This window comes from Hemitrygon akajei, chromosome 22, assembly GCF_048418815.1.
Source record: "Hemitrygon akajei chromosome 22, sHemAka1.3, whole genome shotgun sequence".
Classification (NCBI taxonomy): domain Eukaryota; kingdom Metazoa; phylum Chordata; class Chondrichthyes; order Myliobatiformes; family Dasyatidae; genus Hemitrygon; species Hemitrygon akajei.
The window spans coordinates 39,920,732-39,943,460 of record NC_133145.1 but is presented as its reverse complement, the minus strand read 5'-3'; the positions used below and the strand labels follow the sequence as shown (position 1 = coordinate 39,943,460).

The window sequence follows — 22,729 nt, the reverse complement described above, 5'->3', positions numbered from 1 at the left end:
TGCCCTTCCTTTGTATTGTAAACACTTTATTCTGCATTATATTATTATTTTACTCTGTAATAACCTCAATGTGCTGTTATATTGAATTGTTTTTTTTATGGACAGTATATAAGACCAGTGTTTCAGTGGTCTTGTATACTGTCCATATAGACTGCCCATTTCAGTATATGTGACGATCATAAACAAATTTACAAACATTTTAATTTTTTATGTATTACCCATTGGTTGCCATGAGGCAGAGGTGGACTTGATGAAGATCTTGAGGGAAGCGCGCTTGTTATTGGGTAAGTCATGTGGGATTCTGTACATGACGTAAGATAAGGTTGGAAATAGGTTAGTTCAGAAGGCAAATAGTTGTCAATGGAAACGTCGTGGGAGTTAGTGGACTTGGGTTATCTGTGGCAAGGTTGAAAATGGGTGTTCAGTGTGGAGCAAGAACTGAGAGAAATGGAACGGAGTAGCATGTCTCTAAGGCTGCTGACTGCTGGTTTTCACTTTGCTTATATGAGTTTATGTCACTCTACACTTCCAGCAATCTGTTAACAGCAGAGTTAACCAAATATTCAACAAGAGGAACAAGCTTGCAGGTGATCATCCATCTAAACTCTTGGCCTTTGCTTTTTCACTAGTTTGAAATGTGAGATTGAATTTATCTCAGGGCAAAAACATACTAATCTACAGGACTCATGAAAATGGAACGATTGTTGATTCTCATTAGCCTCAGCAACGCTGCAAGTAATTGCGGTCATTTTCTGGGAAATGGCATAAATGTTTCATGGGTCTTCTGTAACTCATTCAGAAACTGACATTAGTGTGATTATGAAGAATGAAGAAGTATCTTTCTGTTTGTTAGCTATAGACATAAATACTGATTAATGTCCGGCAAAACTATGGCTATCACAAGTGCAGCCCATTGCTTCTCAAAATCTAATTCCAATAACATGTTCATAGAGAAAAAACACTCAATTTTGTTAACTTAGCTGAGAATCTTTTATTTGAATTAGAGCACTGAGTACTCAGCCTTTGGTTATATAAAGTTATATCTTTGGTGAAGCGAATAAAGTGGGTGGATGAATGCAGGGAAATAGAGTAAAAAGACACCAAGCACAAAGATGAGGCCACCTCACCTGGCATCCATTCTCTATCTACAGACTTGCAATAGCAATTTATTTCATTTAGGCCCTAAGTATTTAATTGACCTTTATCCACAATCACTGAATTCTGTCCACACCCTTGTACAGCTCAGAATGCTGGTGCATAACAGAGGATGACTTTGTCAAACTGTTGTCATTCCACACCATGAGCTTTTGGAAGATTCTCTGTATTTTCTGGTCAGGAAAGATCTCCAACTATGTCCTACTCCTTCAGCGTCATCAAGAGGACATGGCCACAAACATCATGCTGAAATGCTGGGGATGGTTTGGGAACATGATGAGAAGAGAGGCCAACTCCATCATCAAACAGCGCTTCATGGACTCGTGAAGGTCAAAGGTGATGTGTGAGACCTAAGAAAACAGCGCTGTACCGTAGAGGCAGAAGTGAGAACCCTGAACCACACCTGGGGCACAATAGAGAAGAGGGCCAAGGACAGACGGTGATGGAGGACCTTCATTGCTGTCCTAAATGCCAGCAGCTTAACAGGCAGTAGATAACTGACTGAGAACACAGCCTTCGGTTATATAAAGTTATATTTTTAGATGTAGAGTTAAGTGAATAAAGTGGGTGGAGGAATGCAGTGAAGTAGAAGTAAAAAGCCACCAAGCACAATGATAAGGCCACCACACGTGGCAACCACTCTTCATCTATTTCAGACTTGCAATTGCTATTAATTTCACTTGGGCTCTATGTGTTATTAGACCCTTAACCACAATCTCTGGAAAAAGTTCTGCACTTAATAACCCCGATTGATTCCTGTCAACCCACATTACGTGTGAGGTCAGAACACAAGACTACTTCGCGCTCTCACTGTGTGTCAATTAAACTTACAGGAAAGATTAGCATTGAGTTTGCCGGGGTAAGATGTGAACAGTGTTCATATACTTAGTTTTAGAAGTTCAAGCTGACCCTTAAGGCAGGTTAAATCTTGAATATTTTAATGATATTGGATGATAACAACCTTTCGATGAAATGAGGTATTCGTGGGGAACACAGGAAACAAGTGATTTTTTCATTCAGGCAGTCTTTGAGTAACTTGTGTCAGTATCTCTCTATGTAGTCCGGTCAGTTTTTGTTCAAGTTCCTTGTGGTATTTTGTCATGGTAAGGGAGCTATATAAATGCAAGTTGCTGGCTTTATTGAACATATATTTATTACATAGTAGCAATGTTTGGAGAATTGATCGGAAAAGACACAGTTGTTGAGTAAACCTTATGTTTTAGTGCATTGCTTTGTCCTTTTGTTTGTATTATTGATGTTTCAGGTGTAAATACTCTAATGAAGCAGTAAAGTGTTATTTTTCAACATCTTCACCATCAGCAATCCACTACTGTCAATCACAGTGACACTGCATTGTAACTTATTGTCCCCAGAAGTACATTTACTGAGAAACTGGTAAACACGGCCCAGCAGCAATAGTGACAAGTTGGCACAAAGGTGAAGACAGATATTTTTTGTTTTAAAATGACCGCTAAGTAGTATCTATGGCCACTGAAATGCTCCTGGACATGTCAACAGAATCCTTTTTAGTAGCGCACCTAACAGAGCTTCTGTCTCGCAGCAGCAGAGACCCTGGTGTAATCCCGACCTCAGCCACTGTCTGTGTGGAGTTGTCAAGTTCTCCCTTGACCATGTGGATTTTATCTACATTTTCACGATCCCAAAGACATGTGGTTTGGGAGGTTAACTGGCCTCTGTAATTTGCTCCTTGTGTAGAAGTGAGTGGTAGAATCTGGGGGAGCTGATGAGAATATGGGAAGAATTGGTCACAAAGAAAGTCTGTGAAGAATTGGTGAGTATGAAAATCTATTAGAGTGTAGTGGTCAGCTAGTGAGGAATAGGATTAGTCTGGCACTGGCATAGACTTGATGGGCCAAACAGCCTCATCTATGTCATCAGAAAACAGTGTGGGATCTGTTCATCACATTACTATAATTCATGGTAGATTTTCCTGCTTCAGCATTGGTGTCACAATGCGGAGTACCACAACCCTATGCTTACTACCATCGTGTTGTTCCAACCTTGTGGAGTTTTCTGAGGTTGACTGTAATTGGCCGCATGTAGGAGGCCTGAGCAAATTCTGCAGAAAATAAGATCCATCATTAGACCTGAAGGATTGGTCAATATTCAAAACCAGGGATAATCTAAGTATAAATAACCACAGAGGATGAGGAGTCACGTGGTCCGATTAATATTCTCTCTGCTGGGGGAGATCCGTCAATATGGTGTCCTTGAACGACTGAGTCCTGGCTTCTCCTGTGCCTTGGATTGACATGACAAACATTGCCTATGAAGCCTACACCAGGTTTGTGTGCACAGACTGACCCGCTTGCTCACTAATCTTGGGAAAGTCAGCAGGAGCCAAGGACCTTGACTGCCACAGGCAGTGCAATCTCAACGCCACAGGCAACTAAAGGGTTTCTTTGCAAATGAGTCACTCGGAACCCAGCTATCCAGCTGATCTAGAGACTACTGAGCATTATTCTTTGAGTGCAGTTAGGTAGGTATTCCAGGATCTACAGTTATTGACTGGTATTTAATGGTAGGCATAACCATCTCTTCTACCACCATAACTAGGAAGTGTAATTTGGTGCTTCAACATTAGAATATATCAGAAAGATTGCTAGCTTGTTATTATTTGTTCTGTTTCTCCGTGAGTTGGTATGGACGTCTGTAAGAACTTCATATTGATGCTGGCTTGTTTTTTTTTAGCTTTTGCTGCTCTGCTGGCATCTTGGAAATGCTTCAATTTTAGCTTGCTTTATGGTCAATTAAAAAACAGTGCTCAGCTGGGAGAGACCAGTGGAGTATGAAAGGCTACTGAGAATGCAGTGTTCAGCTCGAAGAGAAATATAACACTAAGGTAGAGTACCTTCTCTTTCCTCTGCAGTTAACCCCTGAGTGAAGTGAGTGAACAAGGAGAGTGTGATTCTGCTACAAACCGGCTCTGCAGCACTATATTTCAATATGAAGCATGGAAGCATAAACGGCACCTGGTATATGTGTGGATTGCCCATATCCTGAGAAATGAACGAAGTAAAATATTATGAGGGACTGTGCAGATGCAACAGTCTCAATGTAAGATCAATTCAGCCAATCTCATCCTCTCACCACAGCCACACAAATTCTTTCCATCTTTGACACTTCACCAGCACCCTTTCAAATGCTGCAATTGAATTGTCCTGCACCATCGCTCCCTGTTGTTATTCCTGACTGTAACCACTTACAATTTTTTACATTTCACAACAAAGTTCAAAGTAAGTTTATTATCAAAGTACATTCATGTCACCACATGCAACCCTGGAATTCATTTTCTTGTGGGCATTCACAGCAAATACAAGAAACACCATAGAATCAATGAAAGACGGTTCCCAATAGGACCGACCACAATCAATGTGCAAAAGACAACAAACTATAAAATGAGAAAAAAGCATCATAATAATAATAAATAAATAGCAAGAAAATGAGTTGTAGAGACCTTGAAAGTGAGTCCGTAAGTTGTGCATATGGTTCAGTGATGGGGTGAGTGAATTTGAGTGAAATTATCCCCTCTGGTTCAAGAGCATGATGGTTGAGGGGCCATAACTGTTCCTGAACTAGGTGGTGTGGGTCCTGAGGATCCTGTACTTTCTTCCTGATAAGAGAGCATGACCTGGATGATGGGGGGGTCCTTGATGATGGATGCTGCCTCCCTGCGACAGCACTCAATATTGATATGCTCAATGGTGGGGAGTGGTTTATGCATGATGGACTGGCTGCATCCACTACTTTTTGTAGGCTTTTCCATTCACGAGCATTGGTGTCTCGATACCAGGCCGACCAGTCACTGTGCACATTTACAGAAATTTGTCGGCGTATTAGGTGACATGCTGAATCTTTGCAAGCTTCTAAGAAAGCCGCAGTGCTGCCGCGCTTTCTTTGTGATGGCACTTTCACGCTGGGCCCCGGACAGATCCTCTGGAATGATAATCAAGTTGCTGACCCCCCTGAACCTCTCATCGCCCAATAAGGATTGGCTCATGGACTACCAGTATACTCCTCCTGAAGTCAATGATCAGCTCCTTGGTCTTGGTTGATGATGTGGCACCACTCAGCCAGGTTTTCAGTCTCCCTCCTATATGCTGAATCATTGCCGCATTTGATTCAACCTGCAACTTAAATATGGCGCTGGACTTGTGCTTAGCTTCACTGTCATAACTATAGAGTGAGTAGAGCAGGGGGCTAAGCACACGGCCTTGTGGTGCACCTGTGCTGATGGAGCTTGCACAGAAGATGTTGTTGCCATTCTGATCTAACTGGGGTACCAGTTGGACACTGAGGTATTGAGGCCCAGGATTTGAAGCTTATTGATTCATTTTGAAGGGATGATAGTATTAAATGCTGAGCTGTAGTCAATGAAGAGTATCCTAATGTGTGCATCTTTACAGTCCAGATGTTCTGGGGTTGAGTGAAGAACTAATGAAATGGTATCCGCTGATGACCAGTTACAACGTTGGACAGATTGGAGCAGATCCAAGTCGCTTCTCAGGCAGGAGTTGATAAGCTTCATCACTAATCTCTTAAAACACTTCACCACAGTGGATGTAATTCCTGCTGGCCCATAATCATTGAGGCAGGTTGTCATGTTTTTCCTAGGCATTGGTATAAGTGAAGCCTGCTGGAAGCAGATGTGTACATCAGACTGTTGAAATGAGAGGTTACAGGTATTGGTGAAACTCTCACCATTTGATCAGCAGAGGTCTTTAGTACTTGGCCAGGTACCCCATCTAGGCTGGATGTTTTCTGCGTGTTCACTATCTTGAAGGACGCTCTCATTTTAGTTTCAGAAACAGAAATCACAGGGTCATCAGGGCTGTGGGTGTTTGTAAAGGTGCTTCCATGGTTTCACAGTCACAGACATTGAGCATGTTGTCACCTGTGTCACTTGTATCAGTTTGTAGGAGGTGAGAGCTTTCAAGCCCTGCCAAACTGTCGAGCATCCTTCAGCGATTGAAATTTGGTCCAGAATACCCAGACTTGAGATGGCTTTCTAGATATCGCACCTGGACCTCATATTTTGCTTGGTCACCAGAGCTGAATGCCTCTGATCTAGCCCTCAGAAGATTGTGGGTCTCATGGTTCATCCAGTGCTTCTGGTTGGAGAAGATTCTGAATGATTTTGTGGAGACACTCATCTAAAATAGTTTTTATAAAGTCTGTGACAACCATGGTGTACTCATTCAGATTCTTTGAAGAGACTTTGATTATGGTCCAGTCCACCAACTCGATAAAATCCTGTAGTTGCTTCTCTCCCTCCCACGGCCACCTCATGTGGACCGAAAGGACTGCATGTGCCCTTTGCTTCATGGAATCCTCGTTAACCCCTTCCGTATCGGATGCAGTGATTCAGATCAACGGGTTTACTATACACCATCAGGATACAGTTGAAATCAGAAGTTTACCTACACTTAGGTTGAAGTCATTAAAACTCATTGTTTAACCACTCCACAGATTTCATATTAGCAAACTATAGCTTTGGCAAGATGTGGAGGACATCTACTTTGTGCATGACATGAGTAATTTTTCCAACAATTGTTTACAGACAGATTATTTCACTTTTAATTGACTATATCACAATTCCAGTGGGTCAGAAGTTTACAAACAAAATCAAAAGAAATCAGCCAAGAACTCAGAAAAAAAAATTGTGAACCTCCACAAGTCTGGTTCATCCTTGGGAGAAATTTCCAAATGCCTGAAGGTACCATGTTCATCTGTACAAACAATAGTTAGCAATTATAAACATCATGGGACCACGCAGCCGTCATATCGCTCAGGAAGGAGACACATTCTGTCTCCTAGAGATGAACGTATATTGGCACGAAAAGTGCAAATCAATCCCAGAACAACAGCAAAGGATCTTGTGAAGATGCTGGAGGAAACAGGTAGACAAGTATCTATATCCACAGTAAAACAAGTCCTATATTGACATAACCTGAAAGGCTGCTCAGCAAGTGATGCACCATCAATAACTCTCTGAGACGTGAGGCGAGATATAGGATTTATTGACTGGAAGAAAGAACAAGCAGCAATTGACCACCATGCTACATCCTGGAGACTGAGGGCAGGGCTCAGGCCTCAATCGCCTTTATACCGGGGTCTGTGGGAGAAGCCACAGGAGCAGTCAGCAGGGGGGGAGTGTCCAGACAGGTATATGTAGTTCACCACAGCAAGGAAGAAGCCACTACTCGAAAACCGCCATAAAGAAGCCAGACTACAGTTTGCAAGGGCACATGGGGACAAAGATCTTACTTTTTGGAGAAAAGTCCTCTGGTCTGATGAAACAAAAATTGAACTGTTTGGCCATATTGACCATCATTATGTTTGGAGGAAAAAGGGTGAGGCTTGCAAGCCAAAGTGCACCATCCCAACCATGAAGCATGGGGGTGGCAGCATCGTGTTGTGGGGGTGCTTTGCTACAGGAGGGACTGGTGCACTTCACAAAATAGATGGCATCATGAGGAAGGATAATTATGTGGATATATTGAAGCAACATCTCATGACATCAGCCAGGAAGTTAAAGCTCGGTTGCAAGTGGGTCTTCCAAATGGACAATGACCCCAAGCATACCTCCAAATTTGTGGCAAAATTGCTTAAGGACAACAAAGTCAAGATATTGGAGTGGCCATCACAAAGCCCTGACCTCAATCTGATAGAAAATTTGTGGGCAGATCTGAAAAAGCGTGTGCGAGCAAGGAGGCATACAAACCTGACTCAGTTACATCAGTTCCATCTGGAGGAATGGAACAAAAATCCAGCAACTTATTGTGAGAAGCTTGTGGAAGGCTACCCAGAACGTTTGACACAAGTTAAACAATTTAAAGGCAATGCTTCCAAATACTAACAAAGTGTATGTAAACTTCTAACCCATTGAGAATGTGATGAAAGAAATAAAAGCTGAAATAAATCATTCTCTCTACTATTATTCTGACATTTCGCATTCTTAAAATAAAGTAGTGGTCCTAACTAACCTAAGACAGCGAATGTTTTCTAGGATTAAATGTCAGGAATTGTGAAAAACTGAGTTTAAATGTATTTGGTTAAGGTGTATGTAAACTTCTGACTTCAACTGTAGATCTATAGTCTCTCAAAAGCAGAGGTGGAGGAGTATGCCTCATGATCAACTCTTCTTGGTGCACAAATATATCAGTGCTATTCCAATTTTGCTCACCAGACCTGGAATATCTAGCAGTTGAGTGCCATCCTTTTTACAAACTATGGGAGATTTCCGAGATCATTTTGGTAGCAGTATACATTCCACCTCAGGCCAATGTCAATCAGGCCTTAGATGATCTGAGCAATGGGATCAACATGCACGAAACAGTGTACCCTAACACCTTCACCATTGTTTTGGGAGATTTTAACCAAGCCAGTCTGAAAAAATCACTAAGCAAATACCATCAACAGATCACTTGCAATACTAGAGGAAACAACACACTGGAACATTGTTACACCACCATCAAGAATGCCTACCGTGCTGTTCCACGCCCTCACCTCAGGAAGTCTGATCACCTGGCTGTACTTCTACTCCCTGAGTATAGGCAGAGACTGAAGACTGCAGCACCAGTAGTGAGGACCAAGAAGGTTTGGACCAAGGAAGCACAGGAGCACTTACAGGACTGCCTTGAACTGGTGGACTGGACTGTAGTCAGAGATTCATCTTCGAACATAGATGAATATGATGCAGTTGTTGCCGACTTCATTAAAATCTGTGTGGATGAGTGTATGCCTACAAAGACTTACTGTACATTCCCAAACCAAAAGCCATGGATGAACCAGGAGGCACATCATTAGCTGAAGGCTAGATCTGTGGCATTCAAGTCTGGCGACCCAGGCCTGTACCAGAAAACCAGGTATGATTTGAGGGTGGCTATTTCAAGGGCGAAGAGACAATTACGAATGAGGTTGGAGGTGACATTGGATGTACGACAACTCTGGCAGTGTTTGCAAGACATTACTTCCTACAATGTGAAACCCAATAGCATGAATGGCAGCGATGCTTCACTACCAAATGAACTAAATGCCTTCTATGCCTGCTTTGAAAGGGAGGATATAACTACAGCTGTGAAGATCCCTGCTGCACCTGAAGACCCTGTGGTCTCTGTATCAGAGGCCGATGTTAGGCTGCCTTTAAAGAGGGTGAGGCGTTAGGTCTTGATGGAGTACCTGGTAAGCCTCTGAAAACGTATGCTAACTAAGTGGTGTGAGTATTCAAGGATATTTTCAACCTCTCACTGCTAGGGCCAGAATTTCCCAATTGCTTCAAAAAGGCAGCAATTATACCAGTGCCTAAAAAGCTGCCTTACTGACTATCGCTTGGTAGCACTCACATCTACAGTGATGAAATGTTTTGAATTTGGTCATGACTAGACTGAACTCCTGCCTCAACAAGGACCTGAACCCACTGCAATTTGCCTATCGGCATAATAGGTCAACGGCAGATGCAATCTCAATGGCTCTTCACACAGTTTTAGATCCCTGGACACCTACACCTACGTCAGGATGCTGCTCATCGACGATAGCTCAGCATTTAATACCATCATTCCCACAATCCTGATTGAGAAGTTACAGAACCTGAGCCTCTGTACCTCCCTCTGCAATTGGATCCTCGACTTCCTAACCAGAAGACCACAATCTGTGCAGATTGGTGATAACATCTCCTCCTCACTGATGATCAATACTGGTGCACTTCAGGGATGTGTGCTTAGCCCACTGCTTTGCTCTCTCTCTATATCCATGACAATGTGGCTAGGCATAGCTCAAATACCCTCTATAAATTTGCTAATGATACAACCATTGTTGGTAGAATCTCAGATGGTGACAAGAGAGCGTACTACAGGAGTGAGATATGCCAACTAGTGGAGTGATGTTGCAGCAACAACTTGGCACTCAATGTCAGTAAGATGAAAGAGCTAACTGTGGACTTCAGGAAGGGTAAGACAAAGGAACACATTTCAATCCTCATAGAGGGATCAGAAATGGAGCGAGTGAGCAGTTTCAAGTTGCTAGACGTCAAGATCTCTGAAGATCTAACCTGGTCCCAACATATCGATGCAGTTATAAAGAATGCAAAACAGTGGCTATACTTCATTAGGAGTTTGAAGAGATTTGGTATGTCAACAAATACACTCAAAAACTTCTATAGATGTATCGTGGAGAGCATTCTGACAGGCTTCATCACTGACTGGTATGAGGGGGCTACGGCACAGGACCGAAAGAATCTGCAGAGGGTTGTAAATTTAGTTGGCTCCATCTTGGGTGGAGTACTCAGGACATCTTCAGGGAGCAGTGTCTCAGAAAGGCAGTGTCCATTATCAAGGATGTCCAGCACTCAGGGCATGCCCTTTTCTCACTGTTACCATCAGGTAGGAGGTACAGAAGCCTGAAGACACACACTCAGTGATTCAGGAACAGCTTCTTCCCCTCTGCCATCTGATTCCAAAATGGACATTGAACCACTGGACACTACCTCACATTTTTAATATATACTGTACTATTTCTGTTTTTGAATGATTCTTAATCTGTTCAATATAAGTATACTGTAATTGATTTACTTACTTATTTATTGTTATTATTAGTATTCTATTTATTTTTTCTTCTATATTATGTGTTGCATTGAACAGCTGCTGTTGAGTTAACAAATTTCACGACACATGCTGATGATAATAAACCTGATTCTGATTCTCTTCATTGACCTTACTTCTGGAGCCTTGCTTTTTAGCCTCTGCCTGTATGCAGGTAGGAGAAGGATAACTAAGTGATCAGATTTCATGAAATTTGGTCTAGGCATGAAAAAGAAGGCATTTCTAATTGTAGTGGTCAAGTGTCTAGGGACCTCTGGTGCCACAGGTGATATGTTAATGATAATTGAGGAGAAGTTTCTTCAGACAAGTCTAATTGAAGTCCCAACAATGATTTGAAAGGTGTTGAGGTAGGCAGTTTCTAGTTTGCTGATGGTAGATCTCAGTAACTTGAATGCCTTCTTAGCATTTGTCTTTGGTGGTATGTAAACTGCAGTCAGGATCACAGAGCAGAACAGTTTTGTTAAATAAAATGTTTGGCAATAAATCATTAGATATTCATGGTCAGGGGAATGACAGTGTGACAAGATGGCTGTGTCTGAGCACCAGAAAGCTTATCATGGAACATAGAGACCCCCCCCCCCCCAGCTTTTGCCTTCTCCAAATCAGCAGTCCAGTCTATCCTGTGTATCAAGAAGACCTTGGGGCTTACTGATGTGAGCCATGTTTCCATGAAACAGAGAATTCAGCAATTCCTCATTTCATTCTGATACAGTAATCCTGTGCTTAGGTCTTCAGTCTTGTTCTCTATTGACTGTATCTTTGCCAACAAGATACTGGATAGAGGAAGTCCCATGCTCTGGCACTTTAGTTTGGCCTGGAGACCTCCCCTCCTCCCTCTCTTTCGGACCTGGCATTCTACCTTCATTTGCTTAAAGGTGCCATACCTGTATGATTGAGTGTTAGGTCTGCCAAGTCCTTCATTAGATCAAAACATCACTAGTTCATTAAGGAGGTTCAAAGGAAATTACAGGCTGCAAATTGCAGTGACAGTAATTCGGAAGAAGCATATTTGGAAGTTTGTAAGCTGCTCACAACACTTCGCCAAGTTTCACTAACACCATGTGGGAAAATGCCAATTATCGATTGCTTCCTTCCTATGTTTCATAGTTCTTGACTCCTTACTCCAAAGGGAACAGTTCTCTCTTTCTGCTCCATCTATATGTTTTATGATTTTAAATCTCTCCTGCACATGCTCCACTATCTCATCTGTTCCAAGTACGACTACAACTTCACTAAGCTATCCACATAACCAACATCTTTTTTCCCATTTCAATAGATCTCTTCTGAGACCTCTCTCAATCCTACATACATAACTCGTAAAACATGGCACCCAGAACTGGACAGAATATTTCATTTGTGGCTGAGCTAGTATTTGATAAAAATTTCATCGATACTACAGTGGAAAGAGAAGCTCAAAATTATCAAGGGCAGAGGAAAGCTCAGTGGCAGGTAAGAGATTTTGATTATTGTGTGCATATAACTTTTAATTCTTTCACCACACTTTCAGGAAACTTTCTATGGGAATGGACCTACAGAATCAACACAATTTGGTTTCATTTTTGTTTGACTTGTGCCAGTGATATTTTCAAATTCTTTTAGCAAATTGATATTTCATTTATCAGCCCAGAGTTTAAGTTTTGGGTGTAATCAATCATCTGAGTATACACTCCGTTGCAGATATTCTGTTTATTTTCCTTGTTTATGTTTACACTTACCCAGTTAATGCTGAATATAAAATCTGCCTTGAATATGCAAGAAAGGGAAACATTTTAGAGAATAGCTTAAAACATGTATTTGAATAGCACAACACTTACTGATGGGGCTAACCTGCTGCTGCTTGATTAATACAACACTAGACATCCCTGTCACAGAACTAAATATTTTATTCATGCCATCATGAATGATCCAACTGTAAATAACTGAACATGCTTTTAAAATGCTACTCCAGAGCCAGATACAAGTTACTTTGATATAAAGGAGACAGTCAAGAAAAAAAAGCTCAACAATATTCCAATTAGTGTTCTTGTTTTTAGTAAAAACGTATATTTAGGAACTTCCTCAAAAGTTTTCGAATGGCACACTTAGCAGAAACTGTAGTAATGACTCATTTGATCAGGTTGTTACTTTGCTGATCTCACCAGTTTTAAGTTGACATTTCTCAAATCAATGCAAGAACTGAAGAAAACTGATTTGCCTTCAGTGGGATTTGTACTTGAAATTCCTAGGTCTTTTGCACTGTTTTGGGTGACTTCAAACAAAATTGCGCAGGAAAAGCTAGGGGAACATTATAAAATATACTTTTAATCATTTTACTCTGAAGCATTTTTTGTATATTATTTCCTATTTTTACAGTGTTAAGCTATCTGTATTTGCTGCGTAGAGTAGAGAGGTTACTTTCCATAATAGCAGCAAAATTAACAAGTCCTGAAGATACAAGAGGTGGGACTATAGAAGAGAAAGCAAATATAGCAAAACAAGCCTATAATTGGGAAATTATACTTTGCTATTGTAATCTGAAGGGAAATTATTGGGTTTTATACAGATGATATTGATTTGATATCTAGCTGTCAATTAAAAATGGATCAAGAAACTCTCTCTTGTTTAAGACAATATTTCTGTATTCTACACAACTGCATTTTATTTAAGGGCCATTGCAAAACATATTCAAGACATCTGCGTTAATGGTTGCAAATAGGAAATGAACACACAGAGGCCAGCAGACATGTTCAATGATGTCAAAAGGTATATGACACCTATTTTGATGTCACCGACACAAAATTCTTCTGAGAATTTCTGCATCAAGCAGGCTTAAATTGGAAAGTTGAAGTCTGTCTCACCTATGTGGTTATAAGGGAAGATAACCCCTCACATCTAACACTAACGCTTGCAATATTCTGAATCAACAAACCAGGTCCAGGTTCTTCTTCATCCCCTTCTCCTATGATCTGCTTTTTCCATGATCCAGTGACAACTTGATTTTGCCTCCAAGCTATGCAGTGGCAGAAACAAGGGTGGAAAGAGCTATTGAGCTGGACAGAATGGAAATAGTCCACATGGCAGGATCCACCAATGCTTACCATGATGCCTGTCTATGCCTAAAGCTTCTCTCTACACCATGCCCGATGTTTGTGCTTTTGAACACCTTGTCTTTGGCTTTGTACTGAACAAATTCTCACTACCAAGGGCTTCAAACAGAAAATAGAGAAGAAAGCAGAGCTTTCACTGAGATGGTCACATTTCATTACATACAAATATATTACCAGAGGTTAAGACCTAAGGAATGCCACTTAATAAATAGAACATAATATTTGTTATTATTCTGTAGAAAAACTATTGGAGTCTGTTGAATACAAGTAACTGAATAGGACTTAACATGGATAAGTGTAATAATCCCAAGCCAATAAGTGTTTGTCAAACCTAACAAATTAATTAGAATTCTTTGAGAATTAAAATATCTAGCTGATTGTGATAAAATGGCAAACACAAGCTATATTTTGAGTTCTATGAGAAACCTGTGACAAAGGTAAATGATCTTAATAGTATGAAAGTGCACTGAAGAATATCTAAGAAACAAAGCACAAGTTAACAATAATTTGTATTGGGCACTTATGATTAAAAATGTATCTCAGGGTCAAGTATTTCACTGTTTGCATGGGCCAATTAGTCACTTTTCTTATGATTGCAAGACTCTGTTGGACATTGTTAATGTGGAATGCTGCAAGTCTGATTCACTGATTAATCGGCAAATGGCGGGAGCGCTGCACAGCCTCAGTCAGAGCGAGGACTAGGCCCCAAGCCACAGTACTGGCTGTTTACAACTGCCCAGGAGAGAGGCATAACACTGTTTCATTTGGCTGTATTCATTGGCATTCATGCATGGTTGCATGTCAATTAAACTTGAACTTGAATAAATAACATAAATTTTTATTAGAAACACTAAATCACAATGGGAAGCATGATAACTCTAGGCAAGATAGAAGTTAAAAGAGGTTATGGAGGCTTTCAAAGAAACAACTGGATTACAACTATTGGGAAATGTTACATTGTATAGATTAGTGATCAGAAATATGATTTCAAACTAATCTTTAAAAGATGTGAATTAAGGAAATAAAATCTAGATTGAATGGTTGACTAAATATTATGAACATAGTCATTGAGTATGAAACTACTGCAAAGGCAAATGAAACATTGTTGAACACAATACGTTCAAAGCAACAAAGACTAATGGGAAGATAGTAGCAGTGAGACATGAACTATTTTAAGGCTAAAGGGGTTAGCATTTTTGTGAAAGGTACCATTGCAATAAAACACATCTATGTTCTCTAATGAACACATTCTATTTGTTGAGTTTGTAAATTAGTCAGAGATGATGCTGAATTAAATGATAAAGAAAACTAGGTGAAGCATTCATGTCTACTCATTCGTATTAAAATCCTCAAGACTACATTCTGGCACTGATTGCAATAATCCATTGCATTCCAGGAATAACTGAGATTACTTCACATTACCATAGATCTCACACTATCGGTCAAGTTTGCTTACAGTTCACCTCATAAGTGAAGTGGTATGAAATTCAAAAGTTCTTCAGAATAGTCAGAGAGTTTTGACTTAAAATGCAATTCATGTACAAATGTGTGATTATACACAAGGCAAAAATAATTAAAAAGTCAACAAAAATGTGATTTAGATGACTTTTGCAATTACATTAAGATATTCACAAGCAATAGAGTGTTTTTAATTCATCCTCTAACCAGTGTGCCCCTTATGGAATTACAAAAGAATGCGTCTGCATGATCTAGTGCCGACATTCATGGTTAATTGATTGGCATAACGCAGATGGATAGTGGAGCAACCTTCCACTCTGTTGGGAAATCTAGGTTTGGGTCAGTGCTGGTGAAAAACCAAATAGCAAGTGTTCAACAGTTCATAAGAACTTAAGCATCTGAGAATCTCTCCTTAAAACATTGATAAAGAAAATAAAAGCCCAGTCAATGCTGGAGTTATTTTTAACTCAAATTTTCATTTATAATGGTTACTTTTACTTTTAAAGCACCAGTATCCTACTTCCAAATGGGATCACCCAGTTATCTGGCTTGTAGTTTATTGTTACTAGAAATGACATCAATGAAGCAGTGAATGTAGTAATTCAGGCTTTGGCTATACGGAATGCCGGGAGCAATGAATTGGGAATCTAGACCCTGAGGTGTGCTGGGATCATATCTAACATGTACTGTAATGAAACATAATATTTCAACAATTTGTAGAGAAGTTTAAATTGCTCACATTTTAAATGGATTGTCCTTTAACTACTTAATTAACTTCTCAAGGGCAGATTCAAGATAAAAGCAATGTTAACAAAGACTGAAATAGTAGTGGTACTTCTACACAATTGTTTCAGGAACTATGATTCAAATTTTACAGCGAAGATACTGCTTCTTGCATGTGGAGTTATTTGTTAAAAATTGCAAATTGATGGTTAATTTTTTAAAACGGTGTCATATACAAGTCGGCAGTGTGATAATGAAAACAATCTGGATTGATTTAACAGTTGACGTCTTGGATTTTGATGGCAGAGAATGGGTCAGAAGGACCTTGACATGATCTGCACTGATCATGCTCCACTGCTCTCAGCTTCCTGCAGATCCTGCGGAAACACCATTCACACAAGTGAATAGGCTTTCGATGCCACGTTCTGCTGAAGCGATTGAAGCAGAACGTGACTGCTTCCAAGGGAATTCTCAGCCAATGTGCCGTCTTTTGGGAGAAATAAAAGAACATTGATTGTATCACCAGTCTGTGTTTCAGAGTACCAATGGTTTCTGTTGACACACAATGGCTGAATTTGAAAATATTACTAGTTCCAGGGCTTTAATATTACGATCCTTCCCTGATTGCTCTAAGCAAGTGGCTTATTGCTCTAATTGCTCTATCATTTACTTTAGTTAGAATCATAAGAAACTTTTTTTTTTAGGTACTAATTGGTGAACATAGCAGGGACTAAAGGCTTGTTTATATGCTGTTTGACTGTGACTCAAGAACATGGATGAACCAGCTGACTTTTTACAGTATTGAATTCTGCTTGTGAAAGCTTACAAATGCTTTGACTGTTATTTCATTTTTTATTCTACACTGCCATGATTCATACCCAGTACCCCAAGCTTTCTAGCTACACACAAGAACCATTGATTTACCATATTTGTTACGTGTTGAGCTGACCAACTTGGCTATTCTCTGTAGGGAGGTAATAAAGTGGATGCCAAACGCTTTATCTCAGGCAGGAAATAACTTTAGATTACTCTTCCATACCTCCCAGTGGCCAATTTCAGAATCGTTTTGACAGAGGTCCAGAAGCAGGTCACTTGGTAAATTTCATTGTGGCTGGGTAGCCACCAACGAGGAGACGACATTTTAAAATGTATCAGTAGTGCAATAAAGTAACGAAAATGTATGAGATGGTGGCTTTATCTAATTGCCATTTAACTTATTCAAAATTGTATGATTTATTTAGAATAACTGAATCTTTTGCTTACAATTCAAAAATTTCCAATGGCATTCATCTTAGCTTAAGAATTCAAGCTAAAGCCTGTCTAGGTTAAAATTGTTACAGCTGCTGTAGGTTTACATTATTTCTGAAGAAACATTATCTTCAACTTTCACCTGAGGTGGCCTGAGAAAACATGATTAATAATTAAATTTTGTTCTGTTTGTATCTTAGACCAATCCCCGTATTAGGCCTGAAGCCAACATCATTATTGAAGCTGGGGAAGGAGGGCTTTATCAGCAGGGGCATTCATTCCAAAGTGAAACCTGTCAAAAGCCTTATTTAATTTATAAATCAGTACTTATTCCAAACTGCAGTTGATGCATGCTAATTGTTTAAGTATAAATGTAGCAGCTCCTTGAAATAAAGTTTTAAAGATATTATAAATGGAACGATGCATGATCGAACAGTTTGCCTGTGGTTTCAAAGCAGACACACTAACTGAAGCTGGTGCTACACACTGACATAGCTGCTGATTCTCCAATGTTCAATGCCAAGAAAGAGTATTGCATTTCTGATGTAAGCTGCACGATCAAGGACAGGTACTGAGCAAAGATTAGATGGTTACCCACAGGCGGGCAATAGAGCCAGAGCATGAGGTCTTCAAAGTCTTTCTCAAGTAACTTCCCTCAGTTAGGTTAGAAGTAGCACTACTAGGATTCTGCGAGCAGGTGGGAAAAGGGGTGTAGAAGCCAGGCAGTTATTAATCAGTAAAGAAAGAGAAGATACAGTAAAAATATTGTTATAATTACCAGCTGTGGCTGCTAAAAATAGAACTTGTGAACTGAGATTGTAATTAAGATTGCCATCAAAAGGATGTTCAGAAGAACCATGTGTAATACCCTGGTTCATACTTTTTAACTGTTATGCTGCTGCAAGCTGCTTGTCTGGGTTACTGCTGAAGATAAGAGATAGGGGAATAGTGAGTGGTACAAAAAGAAATAAACACTTAGTGAGCAGCAGTTCTGTGGACAAAAACACCTTGTTAAAGAGAGAAGACAGAGGAGAATGGCCAGACTGGTTCAAGCCGACAGTAGAGGCGACGATAACTAAAATAACGATGCATTACATCAATGGTGTGCAGAACAGCATATCTGGATGCACAGCAATTTGAGCCTTGAAGTGGATGGGCTACAGCAGCAGAAGACCATGAACATACAGTCAGTGGACACTTTATTAGGTACAGGAGTTACTTAATAAAGTGGAAACTGAATGTATATTGAGCTTAAACTGTAAATTTAGTAAGAACTACTCAACTGAGAAGAGAATGGCTTGGTGCTTTGTCATATTTTGGGATAGTAACACTGGACCCAAATTTCTGTGATCACCGATCCTGTTCTAAAATTACATTTGCCGCACCTCAACCAACTAATTTCTTGCTTACTGGTTGCAGACCAGACTCCAATTTCCTATCCTTGAACCTGATCCAACAGACAATTTTAAAAGATTAGGACCCTAAGTCAGCATTCCCAATGTTCTGTAATACATTTTTAGGTAGCCAAATGTTGCCAGTTCTATGATGAAAAGGCCAAGACAGATCACTAACATATTTTTGGGATTAGAAAGGGTTTACTGAAAATGAAAAATTCTTATTTATTGTTGGAGGAGTAAATAAAAGGTTCTGGTAACTTCAACTAAAGGGACACCATTTTGTTATATAAAGATCTGAGTTGGAAGGGGCCTTTATTTCCCACAAAAAGTTCAATCAACACAAGCTCAAAGGTTTCTGAAAACCTCAGACAGATAAAAGAATGCACCATTTAGTTTTTCTGTCATGTTACTCAAGAAGAATTCAAAGGTAGATATATTACTACCTGTTGGTTTCAACTTACGTTTCCTCCTGACTTCTTGAGGATGAATTAGCCAAACATATCCAGCTGGGCAACCAACAATTTAATCATGGGAGATGGGTGCATGCCCAATCACTGGGACAGAAGAAAATGATCTCCTTCTAAGTAATAACTGTTTAAATTTTGTAACAAAATACCTTCATTTCTGTAGTTTCAACTACTCATCTATTATTGAATTTTATTCTTCGGTGACTACGGGAAAAATTTAAATCAACTTAACCAACTACCGACCTAACCCTCATGAACCATGACGAATGACTTTCAGCCATATAAGTTAAGGTATGACTCACAGCTAGTAAAAAGACATTGGCAGTCCAGGTGATCTCCAACAGGTTCATTTATCAATCCCTTTTAAAGCAAGCACACTGGCTTGGAAATGCTGCATATTGGGGAATGGTGAAATAAGATAATTATTATTTCCAATGCAAACTTCGGAAGAGTTTGCTTTAACAGTAAACTGAAAATACAGCAAATTCCACCAGTTTATTCCTCAGTTGTTTGTTCTAATATATCTTCATTTCTAGTTCTTGTAATGACTACTTTTTTTCTCCCTACAAGCTGAAAGGAGGTAAATTATTCAGGCAATATGTCAACAAAAGTACACAAAATGCACCCTGTGATTACCTCAATAATGCTGAATATAGTTATTTACAAGGCTGAAAGTGATCCTGCAGAATAAAACTACTAAACTATCTCTGTAATGTAAACTGCTTCATTCAGGGTCATCTATTGATCCACTCAGGCCAACTTATTTCCAAAGGGATAGTTTCTATGCTTCACTGTTTGAAACCTTTGGCACTTTTTGAATAGAAACTATATTGAAGACTGAGACACAACCTGGAACCCTTTGAGAGAGCAAACCAGACTGTGGTTAACTGGAAATAAATATCAGGACACAAAAAAAAAGAATGTTTGAAAGACCCAAAGATGTTTACTCTGCTTTCAAAAACACAGATAGTTTTAAAAAAAATCCTTTGGAACATCAACTGTCAATATAAGATATGTTTTACCATTAAAGGGCAAGGTTGTCTGATTTCAGATCATGAAGTAGTACTAATGAATCAGCTAGATTATAAATGTTGAAATAATGCTGTTGGAAAACAATTAGACCTTAATAAATGTGTATACCTATGAGTCATTGGAATCATGTTATGGACTGTAATATGTTTAGTATGTGTAGCAAAATTATTCTTGAATTTAGTGTAGTGATGAATAAATTAAAGGTCAATTTAAATATCATTGATCATCACTCCTATGGTCCATTCTCCTCTCCTAACAGATTCCTTCTTCTCCAGCCTTTACTTTTCCCACCTACATGGCTTCATCTATCGCCTTCTATCTAGCCTCCTTCCCTTCCCCCCCAGCTTTTTATTCTGGCATCTCCCCACTTCCATATCAGCCCAGAAGAAAGGTCTTGGCCCGAAACATCGACTGTTTATTCATTCCCGTTGATACTGCCTTTCCTGCTGAGTTCCTCCAACATTTTGTGTGTGCTTTGGGCTTCCAGCATCCGCAGAATTTCTCATGTTTATGAATGAAAACAGGTTTTATTTTGTTTTCTCCATAATGAATTCTCTACAGTATTTCTATGTTGTTACAAGCTGTTTAACACCATGCATTTTCTGTTCAAATAGGGGAGTAGACAGTCTGGGTCATGTAGTCTTCAAGGCCACTGCCAATACAACTCCATGAACCTTCAACTGGAGCTGTGTTTCTGATAGGGGAAATAGCCTTTGCCCTCCTCTTCATCTAGTGGCTTAATGAAGTACGTGATTCCAGGCAGAACACTGCCTTATACTTGAGTTGTAGCCTTTCATTTGGGTATCAAGTATTCTAAAGTTACACTTGTCAAGCCAGACCAGGCAAGGATTGAAGTTAGTGTTTGTGAGTCTTCACTTTTCAAAAAGAGCCTACTGGGTGAATTGTGCACACAGCATTTTTAATAGCAATGTTCTCTTGAAATAATTTCAGGCAGTCAATGAACAGCTATCAACAATGTAAGAACTATACAGGCAATGGATATCTGTTAATGGCATGCAAAAGCTATACAGATAGTGAAGGGAATCAGTAATGTAAAAAAATACAGTCAGACATTCAACAGTGTTGAGCAAAATAATTCAAGTGTTGAGCCAGCAATATGCGAAACCACAAAAATCAAAAGTTAGCACTGACGGCATAACCTTTTAGAAAAAAGTTATTTATTAATCTCTAGCCAGAATAAACAAGAATTCAAACAGTTAAAACTAGCATAACTAAGACTTTCTTAATTTAACAACCTTAAAGCAAAAGCAAATGGTTAGGCACCCTCACCCCAACCCTAACTTAAGAGGTGAGTTGGGCCAATTTAGAGAGAGAGACATCGTTTTTTTATATCACATCAAATTTTGACTTCAAAAATATGAAAAAATGGTATTGCTCAAAAATGGGCATAGAGCCCATCGTGTTGGTTAAGTTAAAATCACAGCCTATGATATAAACAGAGACTTTATGTGGCAATCAATGTTTTATTGAGTAGACAATAATGATTAATAGAAGTAGCTAAGAAGAAATGTGTTCTACTGAACTGTTGTGTAATCCTAAATGTTATTAAAGGAGATATCAGTCCATTTACTCATGTTCTCAGTTATCCCTTGTTATTATCCCTGATGCTTTAAAACTCCTTAATCAAAACAACCTGTTATTAGCCACTTTATATGTGTGTCCAAGTACAGTATTGTAACATTCAGTTCCAGTTACATTTGATAGGAATAATGGACTGCTTTTAAAAGATTGCCTTTAATACATTTAGGATTGTGAACGTTCAATAGAATGTACTTCTTTCAACAATATGAAGAACAATCTAATGTTACATAGTGAGCTTCAAAAAGTAAGATTAAGGAAAAGGTTTTAAAGTTATATATATATTAGTTAAGCAGTTAGTGTATAACTTTCTATATGGCATAAGCATTTTAATATTACAAATAATCCAATTAGTATATTTATTACAAGAAAAATGAACTTTGGTCTTGAGAATTTTGATTTATTTTCATCTGAGATATTAAGACTTGATTATTGGCAATTAGAATAGTACTATCAAATTTAAAACTTAAAAGAAAGAAAGTGAACTTTTCTACTAAATTTTGCTTACCCGAGAGTCTTAGACTGAGAATGGCATGAATGTCCTCGTATATGCGCTTAGGATTCTGCAAAATACAAAAAAATCACAAGTTGTTGAATCAAGTCTGAAATAACAAAGGAATTGACAAGCAAATGACAAACACATAACAATGAGTTAGTTGAAATAGTCTTAAAAAGCATTATTCCATCCAGTTGCACATCTAATATCTACTGATTGTTCTTTAACATCCAGGAAAGCACATTTCAATCTATCATATGATATAGGAGGACATTTGCAACATTCTTTGAAGGAGCTAGACCTGCAGTCCTATCTTCATTTCATTTTCTTAGTTATTCCAATTCATCTTTGATAGGTATTTAACCAAGTTCCCTTTCTACAATTACTTTTGAATCTCTTCTCACCGCCCTTTTAGATCCTGCATTTCAGATCGTAGCAACTTATTGCT

At 39.2% G+C, this 22,729-nt stretch overlaps 1 protein-coding gene across 19 annotated transcripts in view; it reads right to left on the bottom strand.

Annotated features, from left to right (window-relative positions):
• The window catches only part of rbfox3a (RNA binding fox-1 homolog 3a), a 1,515,582-nt gene that overhangs the window by 632,567 nt on the left and 860,286 nt on the right, over positions 1–22,729 (bottom strand). For all 19 annotated transcript variants that reach the window (XM_073026039.1, XM_073026046.1, XM_073026052.1 and 16 more), the window contains one exon: positions 22,294–22,348. The gene's annotated coding sequence lies outside the window, so the exon portion shown is untranslated. The remainder of the gene's footprint in view (positions 1–22,293; positions 22,349–22,729) is intronic.